This window comes from Bubalus kerabau, chromosome 16 (genome assembly GCF_029407905.1).
Source record: "Bubalus kerabau isolate K-KA32 ecotype Philippines breed swamp buffalo chromosome 16, PCC_UOA_SB_1v2, whole genome shotgun sequence".
NCBI classification, from domain to species: Eukaryota; Metazoa; Chordata; class Mammalia; order Artiodactyla; family Bovidae; genus Bubalus; species Bubalus kerabau.
Window position 1 is genome coordinate 62,105,944 of NC_073639.1, and position 15,818 is coordinate 62,121,761.

At 48.8% G+C, this 15,818-nt stretch overlaps 1 protein-coding gene across 2 annotated transcripts in view; it reads left to right on the forward strand.

Annotated features, from left to right (window-relative positions):
* TESC (tescalcin) overlaps positions 1-15,818 on the forward strand; it is a 65,421-nt gene that overhangs the window by 29,953 nt on the left and 19,650 nt on the right. The gene's annotated exons all lie outside the window — the stretch shown is intronic.

Genomic DNA, 15,818 nt, shown 5'->3' on the forward strand with positions numbered 1-15,818 from the left:
TGAGACAAACTTGTAGTTCCCTCAGTGCTTTGGGTCCCTTCTAGACAAGCTGTCCTTAACTGGGGTGGGGGGGAGGAACCCCACCTGGTTCTAACTGGGGTCAGAAGATTATAACTGAGGGAAGGGAAAAGACAAAAGGGATGAAAAGCTGGTCTGTCAGCCACTTTACCCCGACTTCCCTGGGACCCCAGACACATAGGGAGGGCCTGTCGAATGCCAGGATCATGGTTCTAACTGGGGTCAGAAGATTATAACTGGAGGGAAGACAAGGGGGATGAAAAGCTGGTCAGCCACTTTACCCCGACTTCCCTGGAACCCCAGGCATAAAGGGCGGGCCTGTCGAATGCCAGGACCATGCCCAGTGCCAGGCACCCCAAGTTGAATCAGTTGCGGAGTGCCTCAGTTCAAGAGTTGGATGCTGTTACGAGGGTGTCTTGACTCTGCTTCCTCCGGTCAGTAGTTCCAGCTCCAGACAAGATGGTGGGCGGCAGCTGTGGATTTCTGTCTAGGAAAACCACCATTTTACGTTGCGTTATTTCATGTGAATCTCTTAGAAGGTGGGTGGTTTAACTTTTTTCTGAGGAGGAATGCCTCGGACTGTGCGTCTCCTCCTGGGAGCGAGTGTTCAGTCTTGGGTAGTGGCCATGTCATTTCGAACCAGGCTATGAGAGTTCCTCGTCAGTGAGTTGATCTGACTTGGTGAGGAAGACGCTTCGAGCCGAACTGTTTCCAACATAAAGCGAATGCTGTCCTGCCACAAACTATCTAACAGATGTAGTTTCCTAAAATAGGCATGCAGAGTCTCAAGGCTACAGACTTGGAACTTTAAACCTTTTAGTAGTCCAGGAAAGCATCTTGTTTTCTTAGTAAGTGGATTTAAAATTGACCCAAGTTTGAATGGAAAACATGTAAATACTGTCCACTTTGTCCCATCTGTCTAAACAATGGCATGTTAATCCAGCGCGTCATAGTCTCAAGAGCATCTGTTTCCAGAGTTCAGAGTCTGGTGGTCTCAAGGTTCTGGGGGCCATTGATCTTGATTTGATTGGATCCAAGACAGAAGTAAATGAAATCAGGACTGACTTTTTAAAGTTTTAAGGTTTATTTATTTATTCATTTGTGATTCTGCTGGGTCTTTGTTACTGTGTGTGGGCTTTCTCTGGTTGCACCAATCGGGGACTACTCTGTTGCAACGCTCGGGCTTCTCATTGCAGGGGCTTCTCTAGTTGCAGACCCCAGGCTCTAGGCATGCGGGCTTCAGTAGTTGAGTCTCACGGGCTCTTGAGCTCTGACTCAGTAGTTGTGACACATGGGCTCAGATGCCACACAGCATGTGGGATCTTCCCAGACCAGGGATCGAACCCATGTCCCCTGCATTGGCAGGCAGATTCTTAACCATTGGATCACCAAGGAGGCCTAGGACTGGCTTCTTGAATTCTACACAGTCTCTCTTACTAATCCCAGTAATGAGCCCAGCAGATCCTCTGGCTTCCTATGGGATCATATGCCCAAGGCTGAGCCAATCACTGTGGCCAAGGGTAACCAGCAAACTGTGTTTTTTTCCCCCAGAGCTGTGAGTGAGCAGGGCGGGGTCACCTGCCAAGGGCAGGGGTGGAGGGTGTGGTGATTTCCCAGGACAAGGTGGGCTTCCTTGGACCAGGGGCTGAGGAATGGATGCAGGTCTCAGGTGAGCTGACACAGGTATACCTGGATGTTGGAACATGGAAGTGTCAAGGCATCCTCTGTTTCTTTAGAAGTTCATGGGCACATGTGCTATGCCAGGCAGGCAGTACCTGTGCTTGGGGGACAGGACCACCATGCAACTCTTAATTGGGGGTGTGTAATGGCAGAGCCCCCTTTCTCAAGATGATTTTCCAGCATGCTGTGCCCCCAGCATGTCACAAGCTGCCCTGGGCTTCTCGTTGTTATGTGTCTGGGGTCCATGGGTCTTGGTTTGGTGAGAGGCCTCAGGTTTCAGTTCCACACATGTATACTTTTCAGACTTGGGGGAAGCAGAAGCAAAAACCCAGGCCTGGGAAACAAATCGTATTTGAAACATCTGTGTCCCTGGCTGGTTGACTTTGGGTTAGTTGCTATGTTTCTCTGAGCCTGTCTCTTCTGTAAAGTGAGCGTGGTCATTTGGGATTTGATTTGAGCATTAAAGATGAGCAGACGCACATGGTACATTTCTGTTCTGAGCTGGGTTGGTATTTGGCAAACAGGACTGTCATCATTCCACCATTGGTGAGGTCATGAGGATGCACCCAGAGGTGCCCAAGCAGTGGCCACTGATCCTCAGGCTGGAGTGGAGGTGGGGAGGGAAGGTGCTGTGTGAGCAGGAAGCCCTCCCACTCTGAGGCTCTAGCTTTGGAGCTCAGACTGTGTTGCCCAGCAACCCCTCATGGGCTTTTCCAAGGATATACTAACGTGTTGAGCTCTACACTTTTTTTTTTTAATTTTATTGTAGTATAGTCAATTTACAATGTTGTATTAATTTCTTCTGTACAGAAAGTGATTCAGTGTTACTTATATATTCTCGTTCTTCTTCATTGTGATTTATTTCAGGATACTGAATATAGCCTCCTGTGCCATACAGTAGGACCATGTTGTTTATCCATTATTTTCTTGTAGAAATATAGTTGACATACAGTATCGCATTAATTTCGGCTCTACAGCAGAGTGACTCTGTTATACACATGTATAGATTCTTTTTTATAGTCTTTTTTGTTAAGGTTTATCCCAGGAGACTGGATGTAGTTCCTTGTGCTATATAGTAGGACCTTGTCATTTATCCATTCTAAATGTAATAGTTTCCATCTACTAACCCCAAACTCCTACTCCCTCCTTCCCTCAACCCTCTCCCCCTTGGCACCCACAAGCCTGTTCTCTGTGTAAGTCTTTTTCTACTTTGTAAATAGGTTCATTTGTGCCGTGCTTTGGATTCCATGTATAAGTGGTATCATGTGGTATTTGTCTTTCTCTTTCTAACTTCACTCACTGTGAGACAGACTCTCTAGTTGCATCCATGTTGCTGCAAATGGTGTTATTTCGTTCTTTTTATGACTGAGTAATATTCCATCGTGTATATGGACCACATCTTCTGCGCCCGTTCCTCTGGCAGTGGGCATTTCGTTTGCTTCTGTGTCTTGGCCGCTGTGAACAGTGCTGCAGTGCACACTGGGGCGCATGTGTCTTTTTGAATTATGGTTTTCTCCAGACGTATGTCCAGGAGTGGGATTGCTGGATCATGTGGTGGCTTTGTTTTTAGTTTAAGGAATCTCAGTGTTGTTTTCCATAGTGGCTGCACCAATTTACATCCCCACCAACACTGTAGGATTCCCTTTCCTCCACACCCTCTCCAGCATTTGTTATTTGTAGATTTTTTAATGACAACCTTCTGACTGGTGTGAGGTGATACCTCATTGTAGTTTTGATCTGCATTTCTCTCATTAGTAATGCTGAGCCTCTTTTCATGTGCTGCTGGCCATCTGTATATCTTCTTTGAAGAAATGTCTGTTTAGGCTTTCTGCCCCTTTTTAATTGGGTTGTTTTGTTGTTGTTGTTGAGTTGTATGAACTGTTTGTATATAGAAGCCCTTGTCAGTCACATCATTTGCAAATATTTTCTCCTATTCCATAGATTGTCTTTTCCTTTTTAAAAAAATAGTTTCCTTTGCTGTACAAAAGCTTGTCAATTTAAATATTTCCTATTTTTTTGCTTTTATTTCTATTGACTTGGGAGACTGACAAAAAAAAAGTTGATATGATTTTATGTCAGAATATTTTGCCTATGCTCTCTTCTAGGAGTTTTATGATGTCATGTCTTATGTTTATGTCTTCAAGCCATCTTTTAGTTTATTTTGTGTAGATTATAAGGATGTGTTCCAACTTCATTGATTTACAGGCAGCTGTTTAACTTTCCCAACACTGCTTGCTGAAGATTGTCTTCTTCCCATTTTATATTCTTACTTCCTTTGTCAAATATTAATTGACCATAGGTGTGTGGGTTTATTTCTGGGTTCTCCCTTCTGTTCTATTGATCCATGTGTCTGTTTTTGTGGTAATACCACACTGTTTTAATTATTGTACTTTTGTAGTATAGTCTGAAGTCTGGGAGAGTTATGCCTCGTGCTCAACTTTTTTCCTTAGGATTGCTTTGGCAATTCTGTGTCTTTTATGGTTCCATGTAAATTTTTGGATTATTCTAGTTCTATGAAAAATGTCAAAGGTAATTTAATAGGGATCACATCAAATTTGTAGATTTCTTTGGGTAGTATTGGCATTTTAACAATATTCTTCCAACTCAAGAACATAGGATATCATTCCATTTCTTTGAATCTTCTTTAGTTTTTTAATGTTTTATAGTTCTCTGCCTTTAAGTCTTTTTACCTCCCTGGTGAGGTTTTTTTCCTGAGGGTTTTTTGTTGCTGTTGTTGCTGTTGTTGGGGGTGGGGGCTGGTATAATTTTAAAAGGTATTTTTACATTTTCTTTCTGATGATATTTCATTATTAGTGTAAAGAAATGCAACTGCTTTCTGAGTGTTAATCTTGTATCCTGCTACTTTGCTGAATTCATTTATCAGACCTAGTAGTTTTTTGTGGAGTCCTTAGGATTTTCTATATGTGTAGTATCATGTCATCTGCATATAGTGACAGCTTTGTCTCTTCCTTTCCAATCATTCTGTATATAATAGTTTGCATCTGTTAACCCGAAACTCCCAATCCCTGTCTCCCCTGACCTCTCCCTTCCACCTTGACAACAGGAGTCTGTCCTCTATGTCTGTGGGTCTGTTTATGTTTTATAGATAAGTAGATTTCATATTTTAGATTCCACATATATAAGTGATATCATATGATACTTGTTTTTGTCTTTCTGACTTACTTAATGTGATAAATTACTCTGGGTTCATCCATGTTGCTGCAAATGGCATCATTTCATTCATGTTATGGCTGAGTATGTATGTTCCACATCTTTATCCATTCCTCTGTTGATGGACATTTAGGCTGTTTCCTTGTCTTGGTTATAGTGAGCGGTCTACACTGGCTCTTTCCCACCATTAGTGTGTGTGCAAATCACTGGGGAATTTTGCTAAAATATGGGTTTTGGTTCACAAGACTGGAGTGGGGCCTAGGACTCTGCATTTATAACTACCATAGGCCGTCTTGGTGAGGTTGGCCTTGCCTAGCACCTGGGAACGGACCCAGTTTGCCCTCCAGGCTTGAATAGGTGGAGGGGGCACCCCTCCCCCAAGTGCTGAGCGGTCCAAGTGCAGCCTCCTACTTCCCACGCCTTGTAGGTCAAGCCAGGACGTGGGAGAGTTTGAACTGGTGGCTCCGCCTGCCACCCTGCCCCCGCTTACCCATCTCTTGCCCCCGCTTACCCATCTCTTGCACAGCCACCCCCAGGAGCACCATATGCATTGCCTTCCCAGCCCTGCCCTCAAGGAAGCCCTGACTGTGTCCACCTGGACCCAGCAAGTAGCCGCTGCTCCCTAGCTCTGAGGGCTCCCCAGCCAATGTCATGTCCATGCTCTTTAGCCGGGGTCCACCACGGCCTTCAGCTGCTGGGTTTTGCTTTGTTGAGGTCTCAGTGTGGACACCACCTCCTCCAAGACACTCTCCTGCCCCCTGCATCCCCACAGACCCCTCCTGGGGGTGCCCCAGCCTAGCATTTGCAGCACAGAATTGTAACTGCCCCTCTTCCAGCCACCCCCACCCCCTCTAACAGACGGCCGGCCCCTTTGGGGAACAGAAGCTGGATCTCTTCTTTGGTTCTGGTGCTGAGTCCAGGGCTCCTGACAGGATAGATGCTCTGGGAGCAGCTGATTGAATGAACGGATGAATGAGAGCAGTGAAGTGAGGAACAAGCGAATGAGCACACTGGCCGGAAGAGTTCTCCGTAACGCCAAGCATGGTATACATGAGACCCGGCGTTATTAACAGCCCTCCTTCACAGGGCTTACATGTTTGTGGTGAAAGGATTTATCTGGGGGCCTGGCATGTGGAGACAGTTCACAGATAATAAGCCTTATTATTTCCAGCGTGCTTTGTGCCGCATAGTCTTTAACGTGCGCCTTAAACGACCCCATAGGTAGGGGAGGAACACCTGCTCGCCCCACCTGAGACGTGGGAAAGTGAGGCTCAGAGAGGTCACATACCTGGCCCCTGGTCACACAGCTCACAAGTGGAGGAGCTGGGACTCAAGCCGGGTGCTGAGATCCCTCTGTAAGGAAGCTGGGAGCCTGGCTGTGACTGGCGAGTGTCCAGTAAGGACCTCAGTCTCCCTGCTCTGCTCTCTGAGGACCCTGCGCCCTGACATCCTGGGATGGGGGCACCATTAGCGACACCGCGGCCCCTGCTCCAGCGTCTGCAGCCTCTGCTGAGCAGGCGGTGTCAGCTGCACTCGGTGACAGGCCAGCCCAGCCTGCAGGAGGAGGTGACCCCACCCAACTGTAGCGCTGGTGCAAACAGGCCTGCGTGCAGGGCCCCCTCCCGCCCCTGGAGCTGCTTTGCCCGACCCTCATCCACCCTCCAGGGCTGGAGAAAGGCGTGGGGGCAGCTTTTCCCGTCCTCCTAGGCTTTCCTGCACATCCTCCCTGGGCAGAAGGGGTGAGCAGCCCCGGACAGTGTTCTGGCCCCCAGTCTGCCACGGGTTTCCTGTGTGACCCCAGGCTGAGCCTTCAACCTCTCTGATCCTCGGGCACGTTCAGAAAGCCTTGCTGGGATGTTGGAACATGGAAAGAAGCTTTGTTTCTTTAGTGCCTAGATTTGTGAAAGTCGTTGACCAGGGTCCCCTGAGCGTGGCCCCCAGCACCCCAGTCTGGGAGGGGTATGGGTGGTTGCAGGCCCTTCGGCCCCCTCCTCTGAGAGAGTGAAGGGCCTGGACTTTTGAATACAGCAGTGCAAAAGGCCCCATTCACACCTGCAGCTTTTATACATAGACTTGCAAGTTACATCTAAAAGCTTAACGAAGAATTGTGTCTCTGAATTTATGACTTTAGTAAGTTGAGGGTAGCTTTAAAAAAAATATCAGAGGGTAAAAACTGCCAAAATTGATTTTAATTTTGTTGTTTATTTATTTGGCTGTACCGTCTTAGTTGCGTCTTAGTTGCGGCATGTGGGATCTCGTTCACTGACCAGGGATGGAACCTGGGCTCCTGCATTGGGAGCACAGAGAACCAACTGCTGGACTACCGGGAAGTCCTGAAAATTGATTTTAATTTTAACCCCCGACTTCCTACCGTGTCTGGTCGTGTTCCCTCTTTTGCTGAAGATCATGTAAGGACATTCAGGGGTGAGTTTACCCTGAGGCTTTCCAAGTCAGGGCCCCACTCTGTATGGGTTCCACCCTGCATGGGTTCCTTACAAGGCCCAGCACTTGAATTTTTTTTCAATTCCTAATGGTCCATTCTTTTTCTTTAAGAAGGGTCCCCCAGATTATATGTGTTTCAGGATCCCGCAAACCTGAGAGCACCTTGATCACAAAGCACTTTGTTCTAAGGGGTCTTGGTGAAAAATGCGTGATAGAAAATGTTCCTCTGACTCATTTTTCGAGCACCTACTATGCAGAGACTTCTGTCCTCAAAAGCTCTCCTTCTAGAAGGAAGACCCTCCATAAGCAAGCTCATTAAACGATACTGATTTTAGACAATACAAGAATGGCTTCTTGTACTTTTTCTCCCTTTAGTAGGGTCCCTTAGGTGTCAGATGTTTTAAACAGCAGCCTTCTACTTCCTGAGAGCGCTCTGGCAGGCTCACCAACCCCCAGAAATAGATGCGATAGAATCCTTCAAACGTAGTGATGCAGGCCAGGAGGGCGCCTGATTAGATAGAGCTGCACTGCAAAAATAGTTTTAGATGAATACTGGACAAATCACATGTGGAGTGATTCCTGGGATGAACGCAGTGACAGATGTACATGAGGAAGAGAAAGGAGGCAGTTGCCCACTGCCCGCACCACCAGAGCCCCAAGCAGCGTTCTGATGGGCTTGATCCCCAGAGCCAGCAAAGTCCCAACCCCAGGGCTTGTTTTACACCCCTCGGCAGTGCCTCCCATCGCTTTATCAAGTGAGAGGTTAGCTTGGTGTTAGGAGCTGCCATTACCTGTGTGGTCTTAAGGGTCTCGGGGACCCTCTGAAGTTCACACCATTACTCCATCTGACAGGTCAAGAAACTGAGGCTAAGAAGGTTAAGGTCCCACAGCTTAACCTGCAGGAAGGTTAAGGGCTGGCTGTTGGAATAGCCAGAGCCCTGGAGCACTGTGATCACATCGCTTTTCTCCAAATTAAGTCACTTATTTTTCATTTTCTAGATTTCACATACAAGTCATAACATACAGTATTTATCTTTTTCTGATTTATTTCACAAAGCATAATATCCTTCAGGCCCATCCGTGTTGTTGAAAACGGCAAAATTTCATCCTATTTATGGCTAATATTCCATTATATATATATATATCACATCTTTTTTATCCATGTATCTTGTCGACAGACTATTAGGTGGCTTCCATATCTTGGCTATTGTAAATAATAGTGCTGTGAACATGCGGGTGTATGTGTCTTTTTTAAGTCACTTTTTAACCTAGTTACTTTGCTTTTTAACCTGTCAAGTAGCTAAAGATTTACTTAAAAAAAAAAAAAAGTATGCCTGACAGTGAGAGAATTGAGGCCCCGCTTAGATCGCAAGGCTGTTTCACAGCCCGTATTTACCGTATTCAAGGAGGTAACCAGGCTTCCCTGTTGGCTCAGTTGGTAAAGAATCCGCCTGCAATGCAGGAGACTCCGGTTCGATCCCTGGGTTGGGAAGATCCTCTGGAGAAGGGAAAGGCTACCCACTCCAGTATTCTGGCCTGGAGAATCCATGGACAGTGTAGTCCATGGGGTCACAAAAAGACACTATGAGCGTCTTTCACTCAGGAGGTAACCAGACCTCTCTTTAAAGCCTCAGCTGAGATGATGCACATTCACTTAGGAAGAAAGACCCACAGTTACTTGTAACACTGGCCAGGAAACATCAGGAGGGAGTGGCCCCGGGGCTCCCACACCTGCTCAGGTGAGGGCAGATATGAGAACGGGAGCCATGAAGGTGTCAGCTTGGTGTGAAAGGTGCCTAGGTGTCCCTCGGAGCGGGAAGAAGCTTTCTAAATGGTCTTAGATATATTAGTGGTGACTCACATAAAAAGTCTTTTTTTAAAGAGATTCTTTTCCCAGGATGATAAATACTTGACCCAGTCATTGCTTTACAGAAGCAGGCGTCAGGACCTTCTGTGGTGGGTTCTAGTGCTGAGGACGTTGAATGAGAAGTGAGGCTCCCTCTGCCCCAGGGGGCGGGGGCTCTGTTGAGGTGTGCATGTGAGTGTGAGCGAGGAAACTAGCATATAAGCTCATGATATATGACGATGGAGGAAGGAAGCGGGGCAGTGGGCGCATCCTTGGGACCACCATGGGGAGAAGGACCTGGGGACAGGTGGTCGGCACAGGCCCCTCTGAAGTGGCTGCTGCGTGTGGAGGGAAGAGGGAAGGCTGCTCCAGGCAGAGGTGGGGCCGAGCTTCATCAGCCCGAGCGAATAAGAGGACTGGCCGGTTGGGGCAGATCGCAGAGGCCCAACTTGGCTGTAGGAAGGACCCAAAATGGAAGACTCAGCCTAGGCTCAAAATACCACGTGGATGCTAACTGCCCAGTTTGTGGCTGGGCCATCTCCTCTGAACCCCAGCCACTGCTCGTTCCCTTGATGTTCTTGCGGCATCTCACACTTAACGTGTCCCAAGGAGAGCCCCCATCATCCTCCCGGGTTGCCTTCATCTCACACCATCCCCCCACTTCTGGATCTGCCGCTCCTGTTCACTGCCCCACCCTCATAGAGACCCACAGTAATGCATGAGGGGCAGGGGGAGCCTTTGAAAATGGGACCTCTCTGCTCCAAAGGTTCTACCTTGCCAAGTAAAAATAACAGCCACCTGGTCAGCACGTGTCCTGCAGATCCTCGCATCCCACCACCCCTCCGACCCCCTGACCTTTTTTTACTCCCGTTCCAGCTGCATGGATGTTCTTGCTGTTCCCGCCTCAGGGCTCTAGCACACACCCTTCCTTCCTTCTAGAACACTTTTCCTCAGAGCAGAGTTTCCATTGGCTGGGTCATTTTTTTTTTTTTTTTAATTTTAGTATGTACTTAAAAAAAAAGTATTTAATTTTATTTATGTTTGGCTGTGCCAGATCTTGGGTGCTGTGTGCGGGCTTTTCTCTAGTTGTCTCGAGCAGGGGCTACTCTCTAGTTGCAGAACACGAGCTGCTCATCGCGGTGGCGTCTCTCGTTGTGGAGAACAGGCTCTAGGCATTCAGGCTTCAGTAGTTGCGGTTCCTGGGCTCTAGAGCACAGACTCAGTAGTTGTGGCGGACGGGCTTAGTTGCTCCGAGGCATGTGGGATTTTCCCGGATCAGGGACAGAACCCATGTCTACTGCATTGGCAGATGGATTCTTTACCACTGAGCCACCAGGGAAGCCCAGAGCCGGATCAGCCTTGCTAGGGGCAGGGTGGGGTTAGGATGTATTATTGCAGGATGTTGCGCAGTGTCCCTGGCTTCCTGGAGCACCTTTTCCCAGTGAGACAACCAGAAATGTCTCCAGGCATCACCAAGAGTCCCCTGGGGGGAAGCAGTCGCCTCCTGCAGGTCTTTGCTCACGTGTCACCTTCACTCCGAGGCCTTCCCTGACCAGCCCACGGGGACTTCACCAACTCCCTGCGGTCTCATCCATTCCCACTGCTCGGTGTGTCTGCAAAGCGCTTGGTGCTGCCTTGAAAGTTCCATTTTCTGTCTCTATGTTTGCCCTCGCTGAAATGCCAGGAGGGATCATGTCTGTCCCATCACTGCTGAAGCCAGCACCCAGAACAGGGCCTGGCACCGGGAAGGTGCTGGAATACCTGTCACTCCCACTGGAATGAGTACGTGACAGGTGTTGAGGGGTGGCCGGTCCTAGGTGTGAAGCAGGCAGGAGGAGGCAGGAAGCCTGTGGGGGAGGAATCACTTTGCTGATGCTGCCTCCGCATTTGAAAGACACATTTGCCTGGGGCTGGGAGCCAGGGCCTTCTGGCCAGAATCTTCTGTGCAAAGACATAGGTAAAGAACCCACCTGCAGAGCAGGAGACGCAGGTTCGATACCCAGGTCAGGAAGATCCCCTGGAGGAGGGCATGGTAGCCCACTCCAGTATTCTTGCCTGGGAAATCCCATGGGCAGAGGAGCCTGGCGGGCTACAGGCCATGGGGTCACAAAGAGTCGGACACGACTGAGCAACTGCGCGCTGTTGTGTGCCAGGCGGACATCGTCATGTGGATAGAACCACTCACCGTGTGTCGGGAATTCTTGGCGCTTCTTGAACTTGCACGGGAATGCTGGCAATCGTGGTGAAATGGGGGTTCTGATTCAGGAGGTCTGGGCCTGGCCAAGACTCTGCATTTCTCACAAGCTCCCAAGTGATGCTGCTGCTGGTGTGGGTGCTGTGCTCTGAGTGGCTCAGCGTTTCCCAGGAAGACATGTGCTGGATGGAGCGTGCCCGCTCCTGCACAAGCCCCGTGGGGCCCCCAGTTCCCCACTGTTTAACCGTCACAAGTAAATACCGAGTGCTGGAGGTGGGTCTGGCAGTGTGGGGCCGGCAGGAAGCCTTGATGGGGGAAGCCCTGGACCAGCACAGAGCAGGGAGGCCGGGGCCTCAGGCCAAGAAGCCTCCCCGGACCCACAGAGAGAACTTTGCACTTGAGCTGAGCCTCACCGCCACCGGAAACCAAGCCACACTGAGGCAGGAGGAAGCGCCCGCCCACCCTCCTCTGTGGTTTTCAGTCTTTCCTTCCCCTGTGTGTGCTTGCCTTGCTCTCTTTTGGGTCCCAGATGGGGCCTCTCGGGGCTGGGGAGGAGCAGATGCCCCAGGAAGGTCCCTCGTTTTCTCTTTGAAGTAAAAACATATCGAACTGGAAGGAAGTAGCGGGTGTGAGGAAGTGCATGGGGTGGTGAGTGCTGGATTCAAAGCTCTTCTTGTAGCTGTGTGACTATAGCTTGGTCACTTCACCTCTCTGGAACTCATTTTCTCACCTGTAAAATGGAGGTCATTGACATCTTCCATCACTGGGATACGGGGGTGATTGAACATGCCTGAGCTCACAGAGTGCTCATCCTCGGAGGATAAAAGGGGGCCTCAAGCGGGAGAGTTTCACTTCAGTTCAGTCGCTCAGTTGTGTCTGACTCTTTGCGACCCCATGAACTGCAGCACAGGCCTCCCTGTCCGTCATCAACTCCCGGAGTTCACCGAAACTCATGTCCATTGAGTTGGTGATGCCATCCAACCATCTCATCCTCTGTCATCCCCTTCTCCTCCTGCCCTCAGTCTTTCGCAGCATAAGGGTCTTTTCAAATGAGTCAGCTCTTCGCATCAGGTGGCCAAAGTATTGGAGTTTCAGCTTAAACATCAGTGCTTCCAATGAACACCCAGGACCGGTCTCCTTTAGGATGGACTGGTTGGATCTCCTTGCAGTCCAAGGGACTCTCAAGAGTCTTCTCCAACACCACAGTTCAAAAGCATCAATTCTTCGGCACTCAGCTTTCTTTATAGTCCAACTCTCACATCCATACATGACTCCTGGAAAAACCATAGCCTTGACTAGACGGACCTTTGTTGGCAAAGTAATGTCTCTGCTTTTTAATATGCTGTCTAGGTTGGGCATAATTTTCCTTCCAAGGAGTAAGCGTCTTTTAATTTTATGGCCCCCAAAGATGTGAGCCCGGGGCCCGTGTGGGCAGACCCTTCCCGCCGGTCACTGGGGCAGCGTCACTGGACCACTGGCCACAGTGTGTCAGCTCCTGCCCCCGAGCAGCGCCCTGCCCCCAGTCCTGGGCTCTGGGTGTTACAGGGCAGTTCCCATAGGTGGGGGGGGAGGCCTTGGGCTGAGCTGGTTCGACCAGCCTGATGGGCACCTCGGGGCTCGAGGGAGAAAAGGAAATGAGACTGAAACTGGCCTTTACAGGACTGTAGAGTCAGAACCCGCTTTTTACCACGATCCCCAGGATTTGTGTGTAAGTTTGTGTTTGAGAAGTGCCCAAATTCCCTAGTTTGGGGGGCAGATGGGTTGCACTGCACAGCTTGCAGGATCTTCTTAGTTCCTCGACCAGGAATTGAACCTGGGCCATGGCAGTGAAAGCACCGAGTCCTAACCACTGGACTTCAGGGAACTCCCAAGAGCTCTGCTTGCACCAGGCGGTTCTCCTGTCCACGTACCTTTGTGCAAAAGATCCTTGCAGGAAAGTCCTGGTCCTGTCCCGTTCCGTGCCCTCAGATAAATGCCTCTTTCAATGTCCTAAACTGCAGTTGGCCTTTCCCTGCCTCTGGGCTCAAGGCCTGCAGCTCAACTCATTGAAGAAGGATGTTGGCAGATACCCCAGAAGTGCCCACCGCCTCCCCAGGACCAGACAGAACTCAGGAGAAGTTGCTCCAGGGCTGGGCGTCCAGACTGTAAGTCGGGGCATCGTTCTCAGCAGTAAGATGTTACTTCACCTCTCTGCTTCAGTTTCCTCATGTGTAAGGTGGGAATACGTTCCTGCTTTCGTGATATAAAGCTCTCAAAACAGTCCCTGACACCTGGGGTGTCTGTAGAAGGTTGCTGCTGCTACTGTCACCATTATCAGCGTTTTAAAAGGGACTCACTGCGTGCCACACGTTATGTTAACAGCACCTTGTGTGTGCGCGAAGTCGCTCATCGCGTCCCGCTCTTTGCAGCCCCATGCACTGCAGCCACCAGGCTCCCCCGTCCATGGGGTTCTCCAGGCGGCAACACTGGAGTGCGGTGCCGTACCCTCTTCCCAGGGACCTTCTCAACCCAAGGCTCGAACCCCCAGCTCTTTTTTTTTTTTTATTTTTAAAATTTACATAATTGTATTAGTTTTGCCAAACATCAAAATGAATCCGCCACAGGTATACATGTGTTCCCCACCCTGAACCCTCCTCCCTCCTCCCTCCCCGTTCCATCCCTCTGGGTCGTCCCAGTGCACCAGCCCCAAGCATCCAGTATCGTGCATCGAACCTGGACTGGCAACTCGTTTCATACATGATCTTTTACATGTTTCAATGCCATTCTCCCAAATCTTCCCACCCTCTCCCTCTCCCACAGAGTCCATAAGACTGTTCTATACATCAGTGTCTCTTTTGCTGTCTCGTACACAGGGTTATTGTTACCATCTTTCTAAATTCCATATATATGCATTACTATACTGTATTGGTGTTTTTCTTTCTGGCTTACTTCACTCTGTATAATAGGCTCCAGTTTCATCCACCTCATTAGAACTGATTCAAATGTATTCTTTTTAATGGCTGAGTAATACTCCATTGTGTATATGTACCACAGCTTTCTTATCCATTCATCTGCTGATGGACATCTAGGTTGCTTCCATGTCCTGGCTATTATAAACAGTGCTGCGATGAACATTGGGGTACACGTGTCTCTTTCCCTTCTGGTTTCCTCAGTGTGTATGCCCAGCAGTGGGATTGCTGGATCATAAGGCAGTTCTATTTCCAGTTTTTTAAGGCATCTCCACACTGTTCTCCATAGTGGCTGTACTAGTTTGCATTCCCACCAACAGTGGAAGAGGGTTCCCTTTTCTCCACACCCTCTCCAGCGTTTATTACTTGTAGACTTTTGGATCGCAGCCATTCTGACTGGTGTGAAATGGTACCTCATAGTGGTTTTGATTTGCATTTCTCTGATAATGAGTGATGTTGAGCATCTTTCCATGTGTTTGTTAGCCATCTGTATGTCTTCTTTGGAGAAATGTCTATTTAGTTCTTTGGCCCATTTTTTGATTGGGTCATTTATTTTTCTGGAGTTGAGCTGTAGGAGTTGCTTGTATATTCTCGAGATTACTTGTTTGTCAGTTGCTTCATTTGCTATTATCTTCTCCCATTCTGAAGGCTGTCTTTTCACCTTGCTAATAGTTTCCTTTGATGTGCAGAAGCTTTTAAGGTTAATTAGGTCCCATTTGTTTATTTTTGCTTTTATTTCCAATATTCTGGGAGGTGGGTCATAGAGGATCCTGCTGTGATGTATGTCAGAGAGTGTTTTGCCTATGTTCTCCTCTAGGAGTTTTATAGTTTCTGGTCTTATGTTTAGATCTTTAATCCATTTTGAGTTTATTTTGTGATTGGTGTTAGAAAGTGTTCTAGTTTCATTCTTTTACAAGTGGTGGACCAGATTTCCCAGCACCACTTGTTAAAGAGATTGTCTTTAATCCATTGTATATTCTTGCCTCCTTTGTCAAAGATAACGAACCCCCAACTCTCATGTCTCCTGCATTGGCAGGCAGGTTCTTTACCACTAGTGCCACCTGGGGAGCCCAGTAGCACCTTAAGTGTGTTTATCTCACCTAATCATCTCATTAACCCCATGATGCTGCCTGGATATTTCCATGATGCCCATTTTATAGATGAGAAATTAAGACTCTGGGATCTGCAGTGCCTCAACCAGGGCATGTGCCTTGTGCGGGGCAGAGCCTGGGCTGGCCCCAGCTGTGCTTGGCTTTGCTTCTGCTTTGATATGGGTGTGGTGGGGGGCTGCTCCTTGGTCTGTGCCCAGTTCACAGATGAGGAAACTGAGGCTGGGAGCGTCAGTAAGGTGCCCACGGTGAGGGAGACTGGTCCTGGCTTACAGAGAAAGGCAGCTAGGATTCAAAGACACCTGCACAGACCTGCTGGGGGCTGAGGCCAGGACCCAGCGACACCGTCTCCCCAGCTCGATTCCTAACATCTGCCTGCCCTCTGTCAGTGGAAGGCCAGACCTCTCTTT